This window comes from Canis aureus, chromosome 9, assembly GCF_053574225.1.
Source record: "Canis aureus isolate CA01 chromosome 9, VMU_Caureus_v.1.0, whole genome shotgun sequence".
Classification (NCBI taxonomy): Eukaryota; Metazoa; Chordata; class Mammalia; order Carnivora; family Canidae; genus Canis; species Canis aureus.
The window spans coordinates 38,656,108-38,681,567 of NC_135619.1; the positions used below are offsets into that span (position 1 = coordinate 38,656,108).

Genomic DNA, 25,460 nt, shown 5'->3' on the forward strand with positions numbered 1-25,460 from the left:
AAAAAGGTTACTCAATCCTCTTGCATTGTAGTGTAAAGTTTGACATGCTATTGTCTGGGGGACTTACAGCTCTGTAGGAGTGGAGGTGAACATAGAGCTTCTTGTTTGGTGCACGTAATTTCTGCCTGGTGGAACAGGTAACCCCAAATATTATACTGTGGCCCTTTGGACATTAATTGGTTTTGTATATAACCCAGCAATCTATGTTAGCACTATCAAAAATATCTAGTTTCTGAAATACTCTTTTTTTTTGTATATTTTTTATTGTTCGATTTGCCAACATATAGCATAACACCCAGTGCTCATCCCATCCAGTGCCCCCTTCAGTGCTGGTCACCCAGTCACCCCAACCCCCCACCCACCTCCCTTTCCACCACCCCTTGTTTGTTTCCCAGAGTTAGGTGTCTCTCATGTTCGGTCACCCTCTCTGATATTTCCCACTCATTTTCTCTCCTTTCCCCTTTATTCCCTTTCACTATTTTTTATATCCCCCATATGAGTGAAACCATATGATTGTCCTTCTCCAATTGACTTACTTCACTCAGCATAATACCCTCCAGTTCCATCCACGTCGAAGCAAATGGTGGGTATTTGTCGTTTCTAATGGCTGAGTAATATTCCATTGTATATATAAACCACATCTTCTTTATCCATTCATCTGTCGATGGATACCGAGGCTCCTTCCACAGTTTGGCTATTGTGGACATTGCTGCTATAAACATTGGGGTGCAGGTGTCTCAGTTTTTCACTGCATCTGTATCTTTGGCATAAATCCCCAGCAGTGCAATTGCTGGGTCGAAGGGTATGCTCTATTTTTAACTCTTTGAGGAACCTCCACACAGTTTTCCAGAGTGGCTGCAGCAGTTCACATTCCCACCAACAGTGCAAGAGGGTTCCCCTTTCTCCACATCCTCTCCAACATTTGTTGTCTCCTGTCTTGTTAATTTTCACCATGCTTCTGCATGTGGATGTCCAATTTTCCCAGCACCATTTATTGAAGAGACTGTCCTTTATCCAGTGAATAGTCTTTCCTGCTTTGTCGAATATTAGTTGACCATAGAGCTCAGGGCCCATTTCTGGATTCTCTATACTATTCCATTCTATTCTATTCTATTCTATTCTATTCTATTCTATTCTATTCTATTCTATTCTATTCACATTCCATTCTATGTGTCTGTTTTTGTGCCAGTACCACACTGTCTTAATGATCACAGCTTTGTGGTACAACCTGAAATCTGGCATTGTGATGCCCCCGGCTCTGGTTTTCTTTTTTAATATTCCCCTGGCTATTTGGGATCTTTTCTGATTCCACACAAATCTTAAGATGATTTGTTTCAACTCTCTGAAGAAAGTCCATGGTATTTTGATAGGGATTGCATTGAATGTGTAAATTGCCCTGGATAGCATTGACACTTTCATAATATTAATTCTGCCAATCCATGAGCATGGAATATTTTTCCATCTCTTTGTGTCTTCCTCAATTTCTTTCAGAAGTGTTCTGTAGTTTTTAAGGTATAGATCCTTTACCTCTTTGGTTAGGTTTATTCCTAGGGGTCTTATGCTTTTGGGTGCAATTGTAAATGGGATTGACTCCTTCATTTCCCTTTCTTCAGTCTCATTGTTAGTGTACAGAAATGCCACTGATTTCTGAGCATCGGTTTTGTATCCTGCCACACTACCGAATTGCTGTATCAGTTCTAGCAATCTTGGGGTGGAGTCTTTTGGGTTTTCTAGGTACACTATCATGTCATCTGCAAAGAGGGAGAGTTTGACTTCTTCTTTGCCAATTTTATTGCCTTTTATTTCTTTTTGTTGTCTGATTGCTGAGGCTAGGACTTCCAGTACTATGTTGAATAGCAGTGGTGAGAGTGGACATCCCTGTCGTGTTCCTGATCTTAGGGGAAAGGCTCCCAGTGCTTCCCCATTGAGAATGATATTTGCTGTGGGCTTTTCATAGATGTCTTTTAAGATGCTGAGGAATGTTCCCTCTATCCCTACACTCTGAAGAGTTTTGATCAGATATGGATGCTGTATTTTGTCAAATGTTTTCTCTGCATCTATTGAGAGGATTATATGGTTCTTGTTTCTCTTGTTGATATGATCTATCACATTGATGGCTTTACGAGTGTTGAACCAGCCTTGCATCCCGGGGATAAATCCCACTTGGTCATAATGAACGATCTTCTTAATGTACTGTTGGATCCTATTGGCTAGTATCTTGTTGAGAATTTTTGCATCTGTGTTCATCAGGGATATTAGTCTGTAATTCTCCTTTTTGGTGGGGTCTTTGTCTGGTTTTGGAATTAAAGTGATGCTGTCCTCAGAGAACGAGTTTGGAAGTATTCCATCCCTTTCTATCTTTCGGGACAGCTTTATTAGAATAGGTATGGTTTCTTCTTTAAACATTTGATAGAATTCCCCAGGGAAGCCATCTGGCCCTGGACTTTTGTGTCTTGGGAGGTTTTTGATGACTGCTTTAATTTCCTCCCTGGTTATTGGCCTGTTCAGGTTTTCTATTTCTTCCTGTTCCAGTTTTGGTAGTTTGTGGTTTTCCAGAAATGTGTCCTTTTCTTCTAGATTGCCTAATCTATTGGCATATAGCTGCTCATAATGTTTTTTAAATAATTTGTATTTCCTTGGTATTGGTTGTGATCTCTCCTTTTTCATTCATGATTTTATTAATTAGAGTCTTTTCTCTTTTGTTTTTAATAAGGCTGGCAAATGGTTTCTCTATATTATTAATTCTTTCAAAGAACCAACTCCTGGTTTTGTTGCTCTGTTCCACAGTTCTTCTGGTCTCTATTTCATTGAGTTCTGCTTGAATCTTTTTAACTCCCTTCTTCTGCTGGGTGTAGGTTTTATTTGCTGTTCCTTCTGCAGTTCCTTTAGGTGTGAGGTTAGCTTGTGTATTTGAGTTTTTTCCAATTTTTTGAGGGATGCTTGTATTGCAATGTATTTCCCTCTTAGGACTGCTTTTGCTGTATCCCAAAGATTTTGAATGGTTGTATCTTCCTTCTCATTAGTTTCCGTGAATCTTTTAATTCTTCTCTAATTTCCTGGTTGACCCTTTCATCTTTTAGCAGGATGCTCTTTAACCTCCTCGTGTTTGAATTTCTTCCAAATTTCTTCTTGTGATTGAGTTCAAGTTTCAAAGCATTATGGTCTGAAAATATGCAAGGGACAATCCCAATCTTTTGGTACCTGTTAAGACCTGATTTGTGACCCAGTATGTGGTCTATTCTGGAGAAAGTTCCATGCGCACTTGAGAAGAATGTGTATTCAGTTGCGTTTGGATGTAAAATTCTGTAAATATCTGAAATTTATCTGGTCCAGTGTATCATTTAAAGGTCTTGTTTCTTTGGTGATGTTGTGGTTAGAAAATCTGTCATTTGCAGAGAGTGTCGTGTTGAAGTCTCCCACTATTAGTGTATTATTATCTAAGTATGTCTTTACTTTGGTTATTAATTGATTGATATACTTGGTAGCTCCCACATTAGGGGCATAAATATTCATAATTGTTAGGTCCTTTTGTTGGATAAATCCTTTGAGTATGATATAGTGTCCCTCTTCATGTCTTACTATAGTCTTTGGGATAAACTTTATCTGATATGAGGATTGCTACCTGTGCTTTCTTTTGAGGACCATTTGAATGGTAAATGGTTCTCCACCCTTTCATTTTCAGGCTGTAGGTGTCCTTATGTCTAAAATGAGTCTTGGCGCCTAGAGGGTTCCTTGATGGGCTAGTGAATGGGGCAACCCCTTCGGCTGGAATTCCTGAGCCGCCAGGCTGCAGGGCAGGGGTGGGGAGCTGTTTGCCAAGCGGCAGAGCCAAGCAGACAGTGCTGTCCCGACGCCTGCCCAGCTCGAGTTCTCCGGTCACAGCCCCTGAGTCCTCCAAAGCTGCTGGACCCCAGGGAGTGCTGACCACCGCCTGAGCAGCCGGCTGAATCTGCCTCCACAATGCCGCTCTCAGGAACCCCAGCCCCCAACAAGAAGAGGAAATCCAGCAAGCTAATCATGGAACTCACTGGAGGTGGATGGGAGAGCTCAGGCCTGAACTTGGGCAAGAAGATCAGTGTCCCAAGGGATGTGATGTTGGAAGAGCTGTCGCTGCTCACTAATAGGGGCTCCAAGATGTTCAAACTGCGGCAGATGTGGGTAGAGAAATTTATTTATGAAAACCACCCTGATGTCTTCTCCGACAGCTCAATGGATCACTTCCAGAAGTTCCTTCCCACTGTTGGGGGACAGCTGGGCACAGCTGGTCAGGGATTCTCCTATAGCAAAGGCAGCAGTGGAGGCCAGGCAGGGGGAAGTGGCTCTGCCACACATCATGGCTCTGACCAGCATCACCATCAGGGCTCTGGGTCTGGATCTGGGGGTACAGGTGGTCCTGGGGGCAAGACTGGCAGAGGAGGAGCTGCTGGAACAGCAGGGGTTGGCGAAACAGGAACAGGAGACCAGATGGGTGGAGAAGGAAAACATATCACTGTGTTCAAGACCTATATTTCCCTATGGGAGCGAGCCATGGGGGTGGACTCTCAGCAGAAAGTGGAGCTTGGCATCGACTTACTGGCCTATGGGGCCAAACCTGAACTTCCCTAATATAAGTCCTTTAACAGGACGGCAATGTCTTATGGTGGATATGAGAAGGCCTCCAAACGCATGACCTTCCAGATGCCCAAGTTTGACCTGGGGCCTCTAGTGAGTGAACCCTTGGTCCTCTACAACCAGAGCCTCTCCAACAGGCCTTCTTTCAGTCGAACCCCTATTCCTTGGCTGAGCTCTGGGGAACGAGTAGATTACAATGTGGATATTGGCATCCCCTTGGATGGAGAAACAGAGGAGCTGTGAGGTGTTTCCTCCTCTACTTTGTATCAATTTTGTCTTCTCATGTTCAATTTGAAAGGGAATGCTAAGCAAGATGTCCCTACTATAAATCCAGTATCCTGGTGGGAATGGAGGGAAAAAGGAGGGAAATATCTATCTTTCCAGTCTTCACTACAAGTCCCCACTCCAAGCATCCTTCCTCACCAGCTCAGAGCTCCCCTTCCACTTGCTCTGTATGGAACCTGCTCTTTTGTGGAATTTGCTCTGCCACCAGTAACAGTCAATAAACTTCAAGGAAATGAAAAAATAAAATAAAATAAAATAAAATAAAATAAAATAAAATAAAATAAAATAAAATAAAATGAGTCTCTTGTAGACAGCAAATAGATGGGTCTTGCTTTTTCATCCAGTCTGAAACCCTGTCTTTTGATGGGATCATTAAGCCCATTCACTTTCAGAATTACTATTGAAAGATATAAATTTAGTGTCATCATAATACCTATTCAGTCCCTGTTTTTGTGGCTTCTTTGGGCTTCCTCTTTCTTTTACAGAGTCCCCCTTAATATTTCTTGCAGAGCTGGTTTGTTAGTCACATATTCTTTCAGTTTCTGCCTATCTTGGAAGCTCTTTATCTCTCCTTCTATTCTGAATGAGAGCCTTGCTGGATAGAGTATTCTTGGCTGCATGTTCTTCTCATTTAGGACCCTGAATATATCCTGCCAGCCCTTTCTGGCCTACCAGGTCTCTGTGGAGAGGTCTGCTGTTAATGTAATACTTCTCCCCATGTAAGTTAGGGATCTCTTGCCTCTTGCTGCTTTAAGGATTTTCTCTTTATCTTTGGAATTTGCAAGTTTCACTATCAAATGTTGAGGTGTTGAATGGTTTTTATTGGTTTTATGGGGGGATCTCTCTATCTCCTGGATCTGAATGCTTGTTTTCCACCCCAAGTTAGAGAAGTTCTCAGCTAAGCTTTCTGGTCCTCTGTCCCTTTTGGCACCCTCGGAAACCCCAATTAAACGTAGATTTTTCCTTCTGAAGGTGTCATTTATGTCCCTTAACCTTTCCTCATAGTCTTTTAAATGTTTTTTTTTTTTAAGATTTTATTTATTTATTCATGATAGACATAGAAAGAGAGAGAGAGAGGCAGAGACACAGGCAGAGGGAGAAGCAGGCTCCATGCAGGGAGCCTGACGCGGGACTCGATCCTGGGACTCCAGGATCACACCCTGGGCTAAAGGCAGGCGCTGAACCACTGAGCCACCCAGGGATCCCCCTCCTCATGGTCTTTTAATTTTTTTTCTCTTTTTTCCTCAGCTTCCTTCCTTGCCATCAATTTGTCTTCTATGTCACTCACTCTTTCTTCTACCTCATTAACCCTCTTCGTTAGGACCTCCAGTTTGGATTGCATCTCATTTAATTGATTTTTAATTTTGGCCTGATTAGCTCTAAATTCTGCAGTCATGAAGTCTCTTGAATCCTTTATGCTTTTTTCCAGAGCCACCAGCAGCTTTATAATTGTGCTTCTGAATTGGCTTTCTGACATGGAATTGTAATCCAAATTCTGTAACTCTGTAGCAGAGAGTACTATTTCTGATTCTTTCTTTTGTGGTGAGTTCTTCTTTCTAGTCATTTTGCTCAATGCAGAGTGAAAATGAGTCGTATTGAAAAAAGGAAGAAAAAAAGAAACAAAGAAACAAAACAAAATAACAAGGATAGGTATCCTCTGGTTCTATTATACTGTAATCCCTTGACTTCCCCTGGAGCCTTCCAGCACTGCTCAGTCAAGAACTTGCTCTTCTCCTGTCCTTTCAGCTGGTCTTCTGGGGGAGAGGCTGCTGTGCTGAGTCTCAGGTGTGTGCACCTGGGGGAGCTGCCCCGTCCCCTGCCGGGTGCCGGGCTCATTGGGGGCTGTTTATCCTGTGAGGCCCCGGTTCCCTGGCACCCCGCTCCGTCCCAGGCACAGGGTGACACCAGGAGGGACACCACCACTGGTGGCGGCCAGCTCTCCAGCCCTGGAGTCAGCTCCCACAGTAACTCCCGCAGTCTCCCCGTCCGCAGGGGCCTGGATGCTCTGGAGGGCGGGGGGCGCTGACCTGCACAGCTCGGGGGCGCCCGGTGGCAGGAGCGTCCTTGCTGTCCTGAGTCCTCCCGGACTCCGCCTGTCCTGGGTGGAGCGCAGGATCCTGGGCTGTGTCCCCCGCGCCCTGGGCTCCAGGGCCTGCGCTGCTGGGATCGCCCCCTGGGGCGCACAGTCCCCTTGGCGCGGAGCCGCCGCCTGAGCTGCTCCCGGGCCCGCTGGGAGCGCTCCAGCCCTTTAGAGAGCTCAGACCGCGGTGTGTGGGGCGCTCTCCCCCCGGGGCACACTTCCTCTGTTAGTGACCCTGGGAGCCTGGGGGCTCCCCTGCCCCTCCTGGGGACCCGCCGGGTTTCCCTGTGAGCGTCTTTCCGTCCAGGAAGAATCCGGTGCTGATTTTTAAAGTTCCTGCTTTTCTGGGACTGGGCTTTCCTGGCCTGGAGTCTCTCGCCACCCCCCTTAATCCGGCTCCTTATGGGGCCCCTCCCCCACTTGATTCTTTTTTATTTTTTATTTTTTTCTGTCTTCCTACCTTGTTGGAAGTGAAAACCCTTCTTTCTGTGGCATTCCAGCTGTTCTCTCTTTAAATCTCAGGTTGAGGGATCCCTGGGTGGTGCAGCAGTTTGGCACCTGCCTTTGGCCCAGGGCGCGATCCTGGAGACCCGGGATCGAATCCCACCTCGGGCTCCCGGTGCATGGAGCTTGCCTTTCCCTCTGCCTATGTCTCTGCCTCTCTCTCTCTCTCTGTGACTATCATAAATAAATAAAAAAATGGGAAAAAAAGAGATTTAAATCTCAGGTTGAATTCGTAGGTTTTCAAGATGATTTGAAAATTATCTAGTTAAGTTGGTGGGGACAGGTGACTTGAGGACCCTACTCCTCCACCATCTTGCCCCACCCCCTGAAATACTCTTTAGACAGGTTTTATTTTTTTAGATAGGTTATTTATTTATTTATTTATTTATTTATTTATTTATTTAGAAGAGACAGAGGCATAGAGAGAATCCCAAGCAGGCTGCATGCCTAGCATGGATCTCAAAATGGGGCTCCATCTCCAACCCTGAAATCATGACCTGAGCCAACATCAGGAATCAGACACTTAACCGACTGAGCCGCTAAGGTACCCCTCTTTAGATAGATTTTAAAATAAATTGGACAATCATAGGCAAAAAGGAAGGAAGGAAAGAAGGAAGGAAGGGAGAAAAGAAAGACAAAAACCTTTGCTCTGTGAGAGACCATGTGAATAGGATAAACACACAAGCTGCAGACTGAGAGAAAATATTTGCAAACCATATATCCAACAAAGGAGTGGCATCTAGAATATATACACAATTAAAACTCAACACTAAAAAAAAAAAAAAACACCAGCACCTCAAATCATCCAAGAAGATGGTCAAAGTCATGAACAGATATTTCACTGAACATGGTAAATTAGCACGTGAAAAGATATTCACCATCAGTAGCTACCAGGAAAATTCAAATTAAAACCACAGTAAGATATCACTATACACCTAGCAGAAAGGATGAAAATGAAAGTTAGTGACAACATTAAATGCTGGCAAGGAATGTGGAGAAACTAAATCACTCTTACATTACTGGTGAGAATGTAAAATGGAACAGCCATTCTTGGAAAATACTTTGATAGTTTCTCAGAAAACTAAACACACAAATACCATACAATGTAGCAATTGCACTCTTGGGCATTTATCCCAGAAAAATGAAAACTTATGCCCACATGAAAACCTGTACACAAATGTTCATAGTTGACAAATGTTCATCACAAATGTTCCTCATAATAGCCCCAAAGTGGAAACAGCCCAGAGGTCCTCCAACAGATGAATAAACAAACTGTAACACAGTCGTATCAAAAATACCACTCAGCAGGAAAAAAAAGAGAGAATGAGCATGTGAGAGAGTGAGGAAAACTATTGATAGACACAATAATTTAATCTCCAGGGAATTATACTGAGAAAAAAAAAAAAGCCAATCCTAAAAAGTTATATACTCTATTATTCTTTTTATTTAACATTTAAATGTTAACATTCCAAAATTTAATATACTTTAACATTTTGAACATTTAACATTCCATAGTTTAAATTATTTAACAAATTGAAACATTTATTTACCCTATTTAATATGAAATTGGAGAAGCAGAGAACAGATTAGTGGTTTCCTGGATTAGGGATCAAGAGGGAGGGTGGGAGAAGAGGGAGGGAGGTGTGGGTATGAAAGAGAACTGGAGGGATGCTTCTTACTATAAAAGAACTATTTTGTATCTTGCATATGATTGTGGACACACAAACCAACAGATGTGATAAAATTGTGTAGAACCCCCCAACACACATACACAAGTACAATGAAATAATAAATCTGTACAAGACCAACGGATTGTATCAGTGTCAATATTTCTGGTTGTGATACTCTATTTTTTGTGAGATATTAACATTGGGGGATACTGTAGAAAGGGTACCTGGGATCTCCTTGTATTATTTCTTAAAATTGTATGTGAGCATACAGTTATCTCAGTTAACATTTCAACTGAAACAATAATACACACTCTCTGCAGGCAATATAGAAAATAAAGAAAAAATATAAAGAGGACAAATAAAAGAATGCTCAATTTTATCACCTAGAAATAAACAACTGTTAAGATTTTGAAGTATATCCTTCCAGACTTTAAAAATTCATATTAAACATATTGGTATCATATTGTTTTATAAGCTACTGTTTTTCCCTTAATAAACCGTGAGCAGTTTTCCATATCATTATATTTCCTATAATCATTATTTCTGACGACTATATATAATTCCTTCATATGGGAAAATCATAATCTATTTACTCAATCCCTTGTTTTGTTCAAATTTTCTCTATTATGAGAAATTTTCAATGAATATCTTTGCAGATAATCTTTGAGATCATGACCTAAGCTGAAGCCAAGAGTCATATGCTTAACAGACCGAGTCACCCAGGTGCCCCATGAAAACTTTTCTTTCTTACCACAACTTTTTCTTGTTCACCATTCATCTCACCATTATTGATTGAGTGGCTTCACTTTTCTTCAAATTCACATTCTAAAAGTCATTTTTGTCAGATACTAAATTCTGGTGTGTTTGGAGTTGCTTTCAAAGATTTCTGTAGTGTCCCCTTATTTTGCTTACTGTTGGAAAAGTCTCACTTTGTTTTATTGATTGCATTGATTTGTCTATTGTAATGCCTGGAAATACAAGCATTTATTTTATTATTATGCTTTTAAAAGTTTTCCTGACTATTTTCAGCAACATATTTGACAAATCTTTTACTGCCTTGAGCATCCAACTAAATGTGTATGTAGATTATACCCTGTACTTCCATTTCTCTGCCTGCTAAATTCTGATAGAGAACATCTATTGAGTGCTTTGTGCCAGGCACACAAGTATTTTTACACACATCAACTCATTTAATATTTAATATTAGCAGTGACCCTATAAGCTATGTATGTTCGCTGGTTGTGTTCTACAGAATGGAAATGGAAACAGAGAGAGTTTAAGTAAGCTCACCAAGGTCACATAGCTAGTGTGTGGCTGAGCTAGCTATGGCGCATACCAGGTTCACTAAGTCCGGGCAGTCCAGAGCTCACTATCTGTCGAACAGTCTAGCTAGGACTAATATTATCTTGATTTTTTTTTTTTTTTTTGCTTAAACTGGAAATATTATGAGGTAATAAGCCTCATATTACAATGACTAAAAACAATGTCCTATTCTATAGCAATATATTTTTTCCTCTAAAATGATGAAGGAGGGCAGCTCCTGTGGCCCAGCGGTTTAGCGCCACCTTCAGCCCAGGGCGTGACCCTGGAGACCAGGGATCGAGTCCCGCATCGGGCTTCCTGCATGGAGCCTGCTTCTCCCTCTGCTTGTATCTCTGCCTCTTTCTCTCTCGGTGTCTCTCATGAATAAATAAATAAAATCTTTAAAAAAATAAAATAAAATGATAAAGGATATAATTTTCTTTTCTTTCTTCTTCTTCTTCTTTTTTTTTTTTTTTTTTAGAATTTACATTATAGCATAGCGCTGAGAATTCTGAATCTCTATAAAGGAGAAAACGAGAGGCTGCAAAACTAAGGCTGGAAGGACCCTGAACTGGGCAATAGGAAAACTAGGTTCTAGTACTTCTATTGGTGCTAACTAGCTTAACCACCACAAAAAAATATCTTCCTTATTAGTTTGTAAGTCTTACAAAAATGCCACTATTACAAATTCATTACTCAAGGTTAACTCTCTAGGGTGTAACTAGCCCTGGTGACATAATACTTGTTGGGGCATGTGTTATCTATACTATGGTGTGATTTCAATTCCTCCCAGCTGAGAAATGATCCCTGACCTGATAGAAGTCATCACAGTCCAAAGGAAAGACGGAAATAGAAGGTGTTATTCTGGAGCCTGGAGAGGAGAAAGGCTCTAAGAGTACAGGATGTGTGGTGGGAGACCACAGTTACAAACAGCCAGTTGAACAATAAGTAACCTCATGTGACAGAAGTGAAGGAGGAGATTGGAAGGAGCAGGAGGGTCCCACGGAGTGGAAGGAGGTGGGGAGAGGCTCCTGTACTTGAAGTTTTCTCAGGACTAGGGTTGGGATCACCTGAGCATTCTAGAAGGAGGACTTCCTCTGGAGATCTAGGAGGGAGGAAGGGAATATGAGTGGAGACCACACCCTTGACATTCACCCAGAGGCTCTGAGTTTCATTGGAAATGCTGCCTGAGAAGCTCTGTCTAGGGGCATGCAAGCTTACACATGCATACCATAAAAGGAGATAGCATTTTAGACTTTCCTCAAATCCTCATGGCTGTGGATTTCTTCAACAAAGTTCATGGAACATCATGCCTCTACCAAATCTTCCCCCATTTGTCACTACCACGGTGATGCTGATCTTGAAATCAATTCCCAGTAACTCCAAACAACTTATCTTGACATAACTTTTCTTTTAAGTGTTACTCAGTCACTCAGTTTCCCAGTTCCCTATTCCCAGGAGAAGAGCATATTTTTGTGAGCAGATCATATCAAAAGCAGATAGCCAGCAAGCCTATGAGTGGGCTCACTCTAATGAAATGGCAATACCTGGTCTAATGAACTCTGACCAGATGGTGGGATCACCTGATTTACTGTCCAATCAGCTAGAGTGTGAGATGTCAAGTATTTCCTGCCTACTGACAGTCCCTTCTGTGAGGGTACAATAATATTCTCCTCTGCTCTATTCCACTACCACCTTTAGAATGCCTATCCATACATCCAAGTCCAATTCAGCACTACCTCCTTCATGGAGTTTCTGCTGTTCCTCTCAGCCAAATGTGATATTTGTCTCATTTCAGTTCCCACATGCGTGGTTTGCATCTCTGTATAACAGTCATTATATCCTACGGCCTGTTATAATGCCCTTGTTTCTTACACTCATATACACATATCTTCTAATAGTAAATGGACTGTATGCTCCTCCAATGCAACTTCATATTTTTGACTTGTTAAATATAATTGACAACCAATTTGCTTAGGGTCCTCAGGTATCAGTGGACCACCTGCATGAAAAACACCTATGGCACCTGTTAGAGTACAGATTCCTTGACCCTGTCCCAGACCTAATGAATCAGAATGGGAAGAGGACCAAGGCCCACAAATCTGAGTACTACCAAGTCTCCCAAGAGATTTCTACATACACGATTATCTGAATTCTCCACTCTAGCAATTGCTTATCCTCATGAAGGTCTGCAGCTTTCCACACAGTAAACCATAGAAAGAACTGTGACTAGCTGTGAGCAACCAAGACGGCTCCCATTCAAGGCCTGAGCAAGCACAGTCTCCTTTCTCCAGCCCTTCACTAATCTGAACCTCCAAGTGCACATGATGTCCTGTCTTCACCATAGCCTGTGAAGAGACTCTGATGGCTTTTCACATGACAAGAGCAGCTGCTGTTGCCCATGGCACTTTCGTAACCCTAGCTCAGGAGAAAAGCCTGAGAATAATTCATTGAGTCCTGCCTCTAGATGCTGAACAAGATAGAAAAACTGTCTTGCCCTCCACCACCTTGCTGACTGAACACAAACTTTGTGGTTTCTCAGTGAGGTGGCAAAGATAGCAGATGGCTAGAGTGTTTTGTGTGTGTGTGTGTGTGTGTATGGACACCATCTGCTTCTCACAATATAGATGGGAACTCCTCTGTGACTTAAGCTGGAGCTTAGGCTCTAGGGTTGGGATTCTGTACCCCAGCTGTTCATCAGAATCACATGGGCACCTTAAAAAAATCCCCATGGCCAGGCTGCATCCCAGATCAGTAAGATCAGAACCTCTGTGGGTGGGACCTGGCATCAGAACATTTTAACGCACAGGCAGTTAAAAAGCCTCTGTGCAACAGGAAGTTAAAATATTAGTTGATCTATAGGAATTAACAACCTTCACTCATTGATCAGGCGAAGCCACAATGGCAAAGATGGCAAAAACATGAAACTGAAATATGGCAAAATTCTGACACTGTCAGATCTGAAGCAGTGGCTTTCTCAGCCTCAGGCGAAGCATCTCACCGATGCAATTCAAATTCTGTTAGACAAGGCGATTTTACAACTGGCACTCTGAACAGCTCAGTCCTTGGTAAAATGGAAAAAGCCTTTTGTCACAGAGGTTATAGGAACCCTGTGGGCTGTCAGGACTCTCCATTCTGCCTGCAGGTTCACAGATCTGTGTGTGTGTGTGTGTGTGTGTGTGCATGTTTGTATTTTCCATATTTTTTCTTTTCAAAATGGTTGTTATTGAATTTGACAGAAAGGAAGGCAAGAAAGAAGTGATGGAGTGCTGCCATACAGTCTTGTCTGTTTCTATTTGCCTTAATAAATATTTGTCAATGACATCACGTCAGTTACTAAGCTCACCACTAGATGGATATTATCTTGCTCAATTCCAACAGCTCTGTGAGATGAGTGTTATTCCCTATCTACAGATAAGGAAATTGAAGAGCACAGAGATTAAATTTGCCTGACGTCTGATCAAATCCAAACCGATTTGACTTAAAAATCCAGGCTCTTAGCCACATTTTATTGCCTCTTAGAGCATTTTGGTGGTCATATGCATGCCTTTTACCAAATGCCAAGTTTTAATAAAATGTGCTTTTTACCTTAAGGAACACCAGAATTTACTGATCAGACCCATAATTACAGTTTATAGATCTTTATAGATGCACAACGATCAAAGTTACTAAGGTAAATGTTTGCTGACAAAAGGATGAATGGACAAATGATGGATAAATCAATGTATGGATAGATAAATATATTAATGAGGTATCTAATGTCAATCTTTACTATTTTTATTTTTAGGTTAATCTCCTTGGGAGCCCCTGGGTGGCTCAATGGTTGAGTATCTGCCTTTGGCTTAGGTCATAATCCCTAGGTCCTGGGGTCAAGTCCTGCATCAGGCTCCCTGCAGGGAGCCTGCTTCTCCCTCTGCCTATGTCTCTGCATCTCTCTGTGTCTCTTATGAATAAATAAATAAAATCTTAAAAAAAAATTAATCTCCTTGGGGGGAGAAAAACTATATTTTGTTAACCATTGACTCCATGCCTGGCATAGTGACTGGCACTCACTATGTAAGGAAAAAGTAGGTACAGGCCATGGAATCCAAAATTATTCTGTTGGTAGAATTTGAAAAAAATAAATTTTAATATCTTTCCATAGAGTAAGAAGGTCTGCATCTTACCTAAATTCAGGAAAAAAGAGTACCAAAGATGTGGCTGAAAATTTTAAAGTGTTGGGAACTTTTCTTGTTTTTTTTTTTTTTTTTTTCTGTAAAATAAGCATCCGTGCATTTGGAAAATATGAATTTTTAAATATAGTTAGCTCTTCAATAACACAGGGATTAAAGGCACCAATCCCTACACAAGTAGGGAATCCACATATAACTTTTGACTCCCTAAAACATAACTAATAATAGCCTACTGTTGAATGGAAGCCTTACCAATAACGGTAACAGTCAACACATATTTTGTATGGTGTGTACTATATTCTTAGAACAAAGTAAGCTAGAGAAGATAAAGTGTTATTCAGAAAATCACAAGGAAGGGAAAATATATTTACAGATCTGTACATACATGTACTGAAAAAATGTCTGCATGTAAGTGAACCCTGTAGTTCAAGGGTCGTATGGTTTTTAAGGGCCAACTGAATCTTTTTCACTTTAATTTTATTTCTCAGTGTCAGGTATACAAAGTTTCAGGGTTAACCCCATGCAAACACTCAGGAGAACTACAAACAATCATAATGTTACTTCAATCGTGGGAAGGCAAGTGGAATTCTGTTTAGCATACAAAGAGCTCATATGATCTGATAAGCACCAGACCCCTCAGAGTTGGGAAGTGGAAGTATTCTGGCTCTTTGGGGACACTTTCAGGCTATTCTTCTTCATCCTAAACTCTTCTTCTTTTTGGTTCACACTGTACAGACTATATCATGCTCTACCCACCTTGGCATAACAGTCCGCTGATCACCTCTTTGCTTCCTGCTCCCATTGACTGAAGGGCCTTGCTGTCTACATGGCTCCCACCATTACTCTTGAAGATTCCATCATGCGGGAGTGTAACATCCCTCCATTTCAGTTCCGTAACCTCCCTATTCCTAATGATCTCCATTCCTCCACAGCCACCCATGTTTGCATTCTGTACTTGTTACCACCAGAAATTCATCACCTCATAAATCATAACTTCGGACATCCCATTTCTCATCCCTGACCTCCCCTTTGTAGCTTTCCCACTTGGCCTCATTGAGATTTTAGATTCATGGATCCCTTTGCCTTGGTTCTTTTGTGGTTTGAGGGTTTTGTTTGTATTTCTCTCCTCCTTTCCCCCATACTAGCTTAGATTCCTGGGCACATGCTTATATTTGTCCCGTTGCAAATATGCTGGGCTTACTGAGCTGCTTCTTTCACAGCATCTACTCACAGGACTCCAGTCCTAGATGAACCACCCACCTCCCCCTGTGGCTGTGCCTGAGCAACTGTGTATTATAACAAGAGTCACAAAATCAATCCATGTTAGTATCACAATAAAATCTCAATGACAGATTTCAGTGGGTGTTTACTTTGTTCTCTATGAAGAACTCAATCTTTTGTTCTCTGGAAAGTTTGAATTCCTGCTCTTCCCAACCACTATTTCTCTGACCTCCTTTGACCCTGACTCTCAGAAGACCACCTGTAGCAGATATTGTAGTTTTGTCCTTAATTATGAAATCCTGATTTTATTTCAGTGACATGGAATCACATTTGAGCAAATGTTTCTGCACTAATCTGCCTGAAAATGTTCTACTGGTCCTCTATTCTCACATCACTCTGGCAATTACCCTTTTTGGCTTTATAGAATAAATTCATGCATTTCACCTTTTTTAAATCTTACCATGCAGAATTGTACAGTGATGTAAGCTCTGATGCAGTAAATCAAGGGAGATTTCAAAATATTATCAGAGAAGCTTCTTTAATTAAGGCATCATAAACTTATAATAGGAATTCATGGCTTTTTGATATATTTCCAATAGAAGTGAAGCATAGTTTTGGAAATGGGACATTTGACCTATGTCAGGATATCTTGAATTATGATATAGAGTGTGGGAGGGATGAAAACTTTCATTTAATGACTTCTAAGAAATGTTAAAGGTGGTGTACCTTGTTTTGTCTTTGGCAAGATTCCAGGATTTCCCTGTCTTGGAATTCATATATTCAAGATTTTTTTTTAAAAAGATTTTATTTGTTCATGAGAGACACAGAGAGAGACAGAGACAGAGACACAGGCAGAGAGAGAAGCCAGCCCCCTGCAGGGAGGCCGTTGTGGGACTCCATCTGAGACCCCAGGACCACGCCCTGGGCTGAAGGCAGGCACTAAACCACCGAGCCACCTAGGGATCCTCCATATATTCAAGATTGTAATAAGCACGCTGGCTAGTACCAATCTGCATGAGAGCTACTCTCTGAATCTTTACCATTCACGGTAGTGAAAAGTATCAGGTGAATACTTTTCTTTTATCTGTGTCTCTGATTGTGCCTCAGTTGTGTATTTTGTTGGATTTCAAGGAAGAAGAGGTGAAAGGTTCTGTGCTGACTTCCCATAGGTAACAATACAGCTTAGAGTAAAATACCACGAATTACAGTTAATGTTTTATTTATTTGTTCAGACTAGTAGGATAACATTTTCACGACTATATACCAAAAAATTATTGAATATTGTAAATCCACATTCATTTTTCCTTAAGTGAACATCTTCAACTGGCTGTCTACATCAAGCATGCCCTTGCTAGTTGATTTATACCTACCATCCTTGTACATGTTTTGGACTATCCCAACAGAAATATGCAGTGGATTCTACTATGCTCTTACCAACTAGTGCTACAACATTGTACAACCCCAGGGAGCACCATTCTCAGGCAGTCCCATTAACAACCATCATTACATATTTTGTAAGCCTGAATTGGCAAGTGCCCATTATCTTCTGCCCCTCTTTCTCTCGTATTTTCTGTAACTTTTCACAGCATAGATTTAACTATATTATGAAAAGTAGAGTTTCTATTTATGTTCAAGTTTAGGACAATAAGTTCATTAAATGCAAACTAGGATGTGAATTATTTTCATCCTCTCAGATGAAGATACTCAATTCTCATAATTCTAACTGCTTAGTCCTGGGCTTTATGATTAAGGGAGAAAACTAAACCCTAATTTGTTTAATCAGCTTTTAGTTGGGCATTTTGTTACTTGCAGCCAAAGCATCCCAAACTGACTCACCCTCTTAATTCATTTGTCACAGAGGATAGAGACAGTGCCTCCCAACCGTGAATCCCACAGAATTTCTTGGACCCCACACACTCTTTCTCTCCTTCTTCCACAGTAGAGGGAACATCTGTCCTCTGATCAAAAGTCATTCAGCCACATGTGGTTTGCCTTCCAGCTGAGGACCTTGCTCTGGTAATCATTGTCTCTGTTTTGCATCTTCAGCCTCTTACTCTCCACCCAAACTTTCCAAACAACGTTCAAAGCCTCTTATATATTCCACTCTCAAACAAACAACAAACAAAAAATACCTCCCTTGATGATACGTTCTTCACTGCCTGTATTCCTATTGTTCTCTCATTTCCAGCCAAGGCTCACTCATCCTCTCTACTTCCTTTCCTTCTTCTATGCCATCAATCTATAAAAAGAACTCCTACTAAGATCATTGTGACAGTTATGTTGCTAAATCCAACAGATGCTTCTCAGCCTTATCGTATTTCACTTCTTAGCAGCATTTGATACCATTGACTATTGACGACACTCTTATCTGTCTCCTATCAGACCACATACTCATGGCTTACTACCACTCCTGTGGCCAGGGCATCTCAAACTCCTGTTCTGATTCCTCCTCAAGCTGCTTCTGAATGTTGGCCCTCTTCATGGCTCTCTCCTAGCCTTTCTCCTCCTCCTCTTCTTCTTCCTCCTCCTCCTCTTCCTTCTTCCTCCTCCTCCTCTTTCTTCTTCTTCTTCTTCTTCTTCTTCTTCTTCTTCTTCTTCTTCTTCTTCTTCTTCTTCTGTTCTGTCATCCCAGAATGATCTCATCTGTGTAGGCAGCTGACTCTCAATTGTGTAAGATGCTGAAGATACAAAACAGAGAGGATGACTACCAGAGTGAGGTCCTTATCTGTCAATGGCATCTGGGCTTTTTCCATATTTTGGCTATTGTGGACATTGCTGCTATAAACATTGGAGTGCAGGTGCCCCTTTAGATCACTACTTTTGTATCTTTGGGGATAAATACCTAATAGTGCAATTGCTGCCCTAATCATAGGGCAGCTCTATTAACTTCTTGAGGCTCCATACTGTTTTCCAGAGTGGCTGTACCAGTTTGCATTCCCTCCAATAGCATAAGAGGGTTCCCCTTTCTTCACAACCTTGCCAACATCCGTTGTTTCCTGACTTGTTAATTTTAGCCATTCTGACTGGTGTGAGGTGGTATCTCATTGTGGTTTTGGTTTGTATTTCCCTGATGATGAGTGATGTTGAACATTTTTTTCATGTGTCTGTTAGTCATTTGTATATCTTCTTTTAAGAAATGTCTGTTCATGTCTTTGCTCATTTTTTGACTGGATTTTTGGGTTTTTGGGTGTTGAGTGCAACGAGCTCTTTACAGATTTTGGATACTAGCCCTTTGTCTGATATGCCATTTGCAAATATCTTCTCCCATTCCATAGGCTGCCTTTTAGTTTTGTTAATTATTTCCTTTGCTGTGCAAAAGCTTTTTATCTGCATGAAGTCCCAATGGTTCATTTTTGTTTTTGTGGAGACATGTCTAGTAAGAAGTTACTGAGGCCAAGGTCAAAGAACTTGCTATCTGTATTTTCCTCTAGGATTTTTATGGATGTCTGTTTCACATTTAGATCTTTCATCCATTTTTAATTCATTTTTGTGTATAAGAAGGTGGTCCAGTTTTGTTCTTTTGCATATGACTATCCAGTTTTCCCAACACCATTTGTTGAAGAGACTTTTTTCCATTGGATAGTGTTCCTGCTTTGTTGAAGATTAGTTGACTACATAGTTGAGGGTCCATTTCTGGGTTCTCTAGTCTGTTCCACTGATCTATTTGTCTGTTTTTCTGTCAGTGCCATACTGTCTTGATGATTACAGCTTAGTAATACAGCTGAAGTTGGAATTGTGATACATCCAGCCATGGTTTTCTTTTTCAACATTACTCTGGCTATTCAGGATCTTTTCTGGTTCCACACTAATTTTAGAATTGTTTCTTCTAAGTCTGTGAAAAATGCTGGTGTTATTTTGATAGGGACTGCATTGAATATGTAGATTGCTTTGGGCAGTATAGACATTTTAACAACATTTATTCTTCCAATCCATGAGCATGGAATGTTTTTCTGTTTTTTTCTTTTTTTAATGTTTATTTATTTATTGTTATTTAAATTTAAGTAACATATAATATATTATTAGTTTCAAAGATAGTTTGTCTCTGATTCATCTGCTGCGTATAACACCCAGTGCTCATTCCATCAAGTGCCCTCCTTAATGCCCATCACTCAGTTACCCCATCCCCCCACCCACCTCGCCTACAGCAACCTTCAGTTTGTTTCTTCTAGTTAAGTCTCTTATGGTTTGTCTCCTCTCAGATTTTGTCTTATTTTTCCCTCCCTTCCTCTATGATTATCAGTTTTGTTTAAGTTCCTTTTATACATATATATATACTTTTTATTGAAGTTCGATTTGCCAACATATAGTATAACACCCACTGCTTATCTCATCAAGTGCCCTCCTCAATGCTGGTCACCCAGTCACCCCATCCCCCTGCCTGCCTCCCCTTCCACTACCCTTTGTTCCTTTCCCAGAGTTAGGAGTCTCTCATGGTTTGTTACCCTCTCTAATTTTTCCCACTCATTTTCCCTCCTTTCCCTATAATCCCTTTCACTATTTCTTACATGAGTGAGAGCATGATAATTGTCTTTCTCTGATTGACTTATTTCACATAACATAATACCCTCTAGTTCCATTCACATTATTGCAAATAGTTAAGATTTCGTTTTTTGATGGCTGAGTAGTATTCCACTATAAATATATACCACGTCTTCGTTATGCATTCATCTGCTGATGGACATCTGTGCTCTTTCCGTATTTTGGCTATCATGGACGTTGCCACTATAAACACTGGGGTGCAGTTGTCCCTTCGAATCACCATATTTGCATCTTTTGGATAAATACCTAGTAGTGCAATTGTGTTTTTTCATTTCTTTGTGCTTGACATGGCCCTTACCTTCCATCTCACCTCCCTCCTTCAACCCCAACTTCAATTCCAAATAAGACATCTCCAAGTCCTACAAATTTTACCTCTAAAATATCCCCTGTATCAATCTACTTCTAGTTGTTTCTGTCCTAACAACAATTTAAACCACCACAGGCTTTTATCATAGCTTCTTAACTGATTTTCCTCTATATTTTCTCTAATTCATTCTTCACACATAAGCCTGGCAATGATTGAAAAGATAAAGTTGATCATGCCATTTCCCAGCTTAGCACACCCCTTCAATGGCTACTCATTTCACTTGAATAAAACTCTGTTATCTTTGGGTTTTTTAAAACTTTTTTTAGTCAAATATGATGAATAAACAGTGCTGTATTAATCTTAGATGTAAAATAAATCTCAGGTGTTCAACAATCCTATATATTACTCAGTGCTCATCACCAGAAGTGTATCCTTGTTTTTAATATAGTTGACACACAATGTTACATTAGTTTGAGGTGTACAACTTAGTGATTTGACAAGTTTATACATGATGCTATGTTCACCACAAGTGAAGTTACCATTTGTCCCATTACCTTGTTATTACAATATCATTGATGGTATTCCTTATGCCGTGGCCTTTATTCCTGTGACTTATTCATTCCATAACTGGGAACCTGTATCTTCCTTCCCCCTTCACCCATTTTGCCCAACTTCCCACCCCCCTCTCCTCTGGCAGCCATCAGTTTATTTTCTGTAAAAAAAAAAAAAAAGTCTGCTAACTTTGGTGTTGCCTTTAAAGCATTGCATAATTTATCTCCCTCTTACCAGCCCAGTCTCATCACGTGTCTCTCCCCTTGGCTCCCTGTGACCCAACCACATTAGCCTCCTTTGGTTCCTTGAGAGCGCCAAGTTCTTGGCTTATCCAGGATCTGCTCAGTGTACAATGCTATTTTCCAGGCTTTGCCTTCCAGTCTAAATTTAAATGTCATTTCCTCAAAAAGTTCTTTCCTGACACCTCAACCCAAGTTTTACCCCTGCCATTACTCCATACACAATGTTTATCATTGGTTGGATGCAATTTTCCCACCTTTTTTTCATATTTCTAAAGTGCTCCTATGAACATTTTTACACATGTGAGCAAGAGTTCCTCTAAGGAAGTGTTTTTTAAACTGAGGGTCCCAATCCATTTTTTAAAAAAATATGAGAGAAAAATAAATTAGAGAAAAATAGAATAAAAATACTGGAGTGCGTTGCATTTAACAAGTGTAAGCTTAGTTTTGTGAAACTTTTTTTTTCCAGTGTATGTGTATGTGTGCGTGTGTGAGTGTGTGTGTGTGTGTGTGTATGTTAGATTACAAGGTAAAATAGATTTATTACTGCAGGTCAAAGTAAAAAAATGGGACAAATATTTAGAGTATATTTTAGGAAGGTGTATCTTGGCTCATAATCTCCAATTATAATTTTAAACACAAATATAGGAAATCAGAAACTCCAGTGGGGGAAAATTTTATATATATAAATATATATATTCTTAGAATAAAATATCTTACAGATATTATATAAGAGGTAAGTTATTTCTGTAGGAATCGGTGTTGTTCAAGTATACAGAGCAGTGACAGAAACCAGGAGGTCTGAAGTTTTAGCATGCATTCTCTTTCCATAACTTTCCACATCACCAATTTACATTATAGCTAGAAATAAATCCTTCATGTTTATTTAAACACTAAAAGTGCAGAACACATTTATTTTATTGTGTAAAAGTCTACTGGAAAAATCCTGGCTGCTTAGGATAGTAATCCCCCATCCATGGACCAAATACCATCTCCATGTGCTGTTTTCTATTCTCGGTTCCACTTGGTGCACCACCGCCCTTTCACCCACCTTTACTGCACAGCAAAGACCTGTCACTGTGCCAGCCCTGCCAAGCCAGAGCAGACAGCTGCCTCTGTGGAGGCCTCGAAGGGAACCAAAGGACAATCTACCCTGAAATATCCACCCAGTGCCTGATTTCCCACTGTTTGGTGTCAGCCAGAAGACCCTTGTTAAAATTCAAATGCTTCAGTTTGAAAGAAGTCGCATTTTTCATCCATTGGTTTTTCAAAGCTGGAGCAGGACCTTGAATGAATGGGATTGGAAATAAGTTAGCTCCTCCAGCAGGCTGAGGTGGGAAGCAGCAATGGAATCTTGAGTGAGTGAGGAGGCAGCAAGATGTGGAAAAGATGGGCTGGAGACAAATTCTTCCTACCCAGAAGTTTTGATGTGCCTATAAATACTCCTCCTGTTACTGTGGGGACATGTTGGAAGCAGTAGGACTCAGAGCCACATGTCAACTCCATTCTATTCAACCTCATTCACACACTGTGTGCGCTGTGAGGTTTCAGGCACTGCCCCACATCACACTCCTCAAACATGGTTTCCCAGAAGTTGATATTTGGAATATAGAAACTGACAAAGTTTTGGATACCCATCTGGCTTATGTGTCACCCTTTTATTTCTATTGTAATTATCTTTAGGACTGGCCTGCCCCTTCTTGTAGCCAGCTTTGTTTTTTCAATCATCTCCAAATAGATATTCCATTTGAGTGAAACCAGTACTGCCCTGTAGCCCAAGCCAGCAACAAAAAAGAAGAACGTTAGATTTCAAAAGCAATAAAAGAAAACAAAACCAGACAGAGAACAGGTCTGTTTCTTGGGACACATCAACCTTAACACCACATTGCCGGAGTCACTTTTTATTGAAGATGACAAACAGATAAAATCCCTCTGTCGCTGATGTAAGTAAGAAGTCTTGGTAAGAAGAGCAGTAAGGAGAACTCAGGTCCAGGCTGAGACTGCTGGGCCAAGATTCTGTTGTGGGGTGGGGGTGGGGGTTGTGAATGATCTCCTTGCCTCAGATATATAAGACTTGATTTGATTTTGCTCCCAGGAGTCCGTGGGCTCTGAGTTTGGGGGCAGCGGCAGAGAGGCAGAGTTCCTCATCTTCAGAACTCACATCTTCTACTTCATCACTCACTCACTCGCAAAGTGTTGGTTACACTCATTCACAATGAGGTATAAATGACAAATATGGCCCCTTGTTTGGTTTTGACCCTCTTCCTCCTAGAAATTCACAGTGCACATTAGCATATTGAAGTATGGAGAAGCCCCAGAGAAGGAACCTATCTAATTTTGTTTTATCCAAGGTGTCCCAACTTATCTGACCATGGACTTTTTTGTGCCCTCAGGATAATTTCACATTTTAGGGGACACTAGCACTGGGACAAATGCATTCCCTTAAGTTAAATGAATGAGTCTCTCATTCATTCATTCTTCTTTCAACAAATAGTTACTGAGGCACCAGTGGGTAAAATGGGCACCTTCATGAAGCTTCTGTTCTTTAAACAATGCTTGTCTTCCCCCCATTAATAAAATAATCACACAGGTGGGACATTGCTGAGACTCCTGAAGACACCTGAAGATAAGGTACTAACCAGATGAACAGGGAGGAAGTGCGAGGAGATCAACGTTCCAGGGAGAGGGAACACAGAGACCGATATCTGGCATTAGGAGAAAGCATGTGCTATTCAAGAAGCAGAGTGAGAACTTTCTTCCTGTTTGAAGCTGAGGTGGGTAGAGGCCAGAACATGTCAGGAAGTTGATTGAGAAAGGGTTTGTTTTGGCCCGAGGGTCCTTCTCAGTGCCACTAAAATCACACCACCTCTGTGCAGTCAGCATTTGCCAGGTCAGGGCCAGAGGCTATCTGAGGCCACTGCACAGCAGGCATTCATGCCCTTGGTTTCCAGAGGAGGAAACAAAGGTCAGAGGAGCATGTGACCTTCCCAAGAGCATACAGCTTACTCGGGTCAGAATCAGAATTTAAACTCCAGTCTGTCTGAGTCCAAAGCCATGTCCTAAACTAACAACCCTGGGAGACAGCTCTCTGCTCTAAAGGCCTGTGCTTTTAGGTGCTCTAGAGAGGCCATTATGCATAGCCTCTCTAGACCACCTAGTTTCTAAAGGCTTCTGTGCCCTAGGGAAGGCACAGCCAGAGGATGACACACACAAGTCACGTTCAGTGTTAGAAAGCGTGGGAGCAGGACACCAAGACACCTTTCAGGACTCAAAGTACAATTAGTATCAAAAGTGGACATAATTTTCCAAATCATGTTTTAAAGTAGGCTGAACTTCCATATACAGAAGGGAGTACCCTTTGGAAGTCTTGATTTTCCTGTGGTTCTGAGCTCTGAAAGGTGACAGTGGCCTTTAAATGGCCCCAGGAGCAGACGCTCGTGGCCTCCCATGGACCTCAATGCCAGCAATGCGGCCCCAGATCCCACTCAGAGAAAGGAACTGGTGATGGCCTGAGGAGATTCATAGCTGCCAAAAAGTGCTTGAGGCTAGAGGGTGAGGAGACTGAAGAGTTTATTGTAAGATTTTTTAGAAGATCTAAGGCTTCATCTGAAGAGTAAAACCCATGTCCTCAGAAAGCCCTAGATCTTCTCTACTTCCTCTCTGGACTTTCTTAAATGTACAGACAAGTGGCAGACAAGGCCAGAACCTCATGCTCCTAACATCCTCTACATCATATAACCGTGCGCGTGTGTGTGTGAGTGCATGCATGCTTGCATATACACACATACCATGCTTTCCATCTGAGCACATTGCATCTGTACCTGCTATAACCCTAACAGCCAGTTGAGTTCCAGGAATCCTAGAGCCTCTTATATCTAATAATGGTTCTAATTGGAGATACCCCAACAAAATGTCATGTTTTGGTGCTCCTTGGGCTAACTACATGAATATTCACCAGCCTACACAGGGAGACAGTGG

The 25,460-nt window shown here is 41.2% G+C and overlaps 1 long non-coding RNA gene and 1 pseudogene across 1 annotated transcript in view; both read left to right on the forward strand.

The window, feature by feature from the left end:
* The window catches only part of LOC144320111 (uncharacterized), a 38,376-nt gene that overhangs the window by 11,403 nt on the left and 1,513 nt on the right, over positions 1–25,460 (forward strand). The window contains exons 2-3 of the long non-coding RNA XR_013385696.1: positions 15,845–15,946; positions 24,073–24,256. This is a non-coding gene — a long non-coding RNA (uncharacterized LOC144320111). The remainder of the gene's footprint in view (positions 1–15,844; positions 15,947–24,072; positions 24,257–25,460) is intronic.
* LOC144320110 (myozenin-1 pseudogene) lies at positions 3,842–5,091 on the forward strand (annotated as a pseudogene).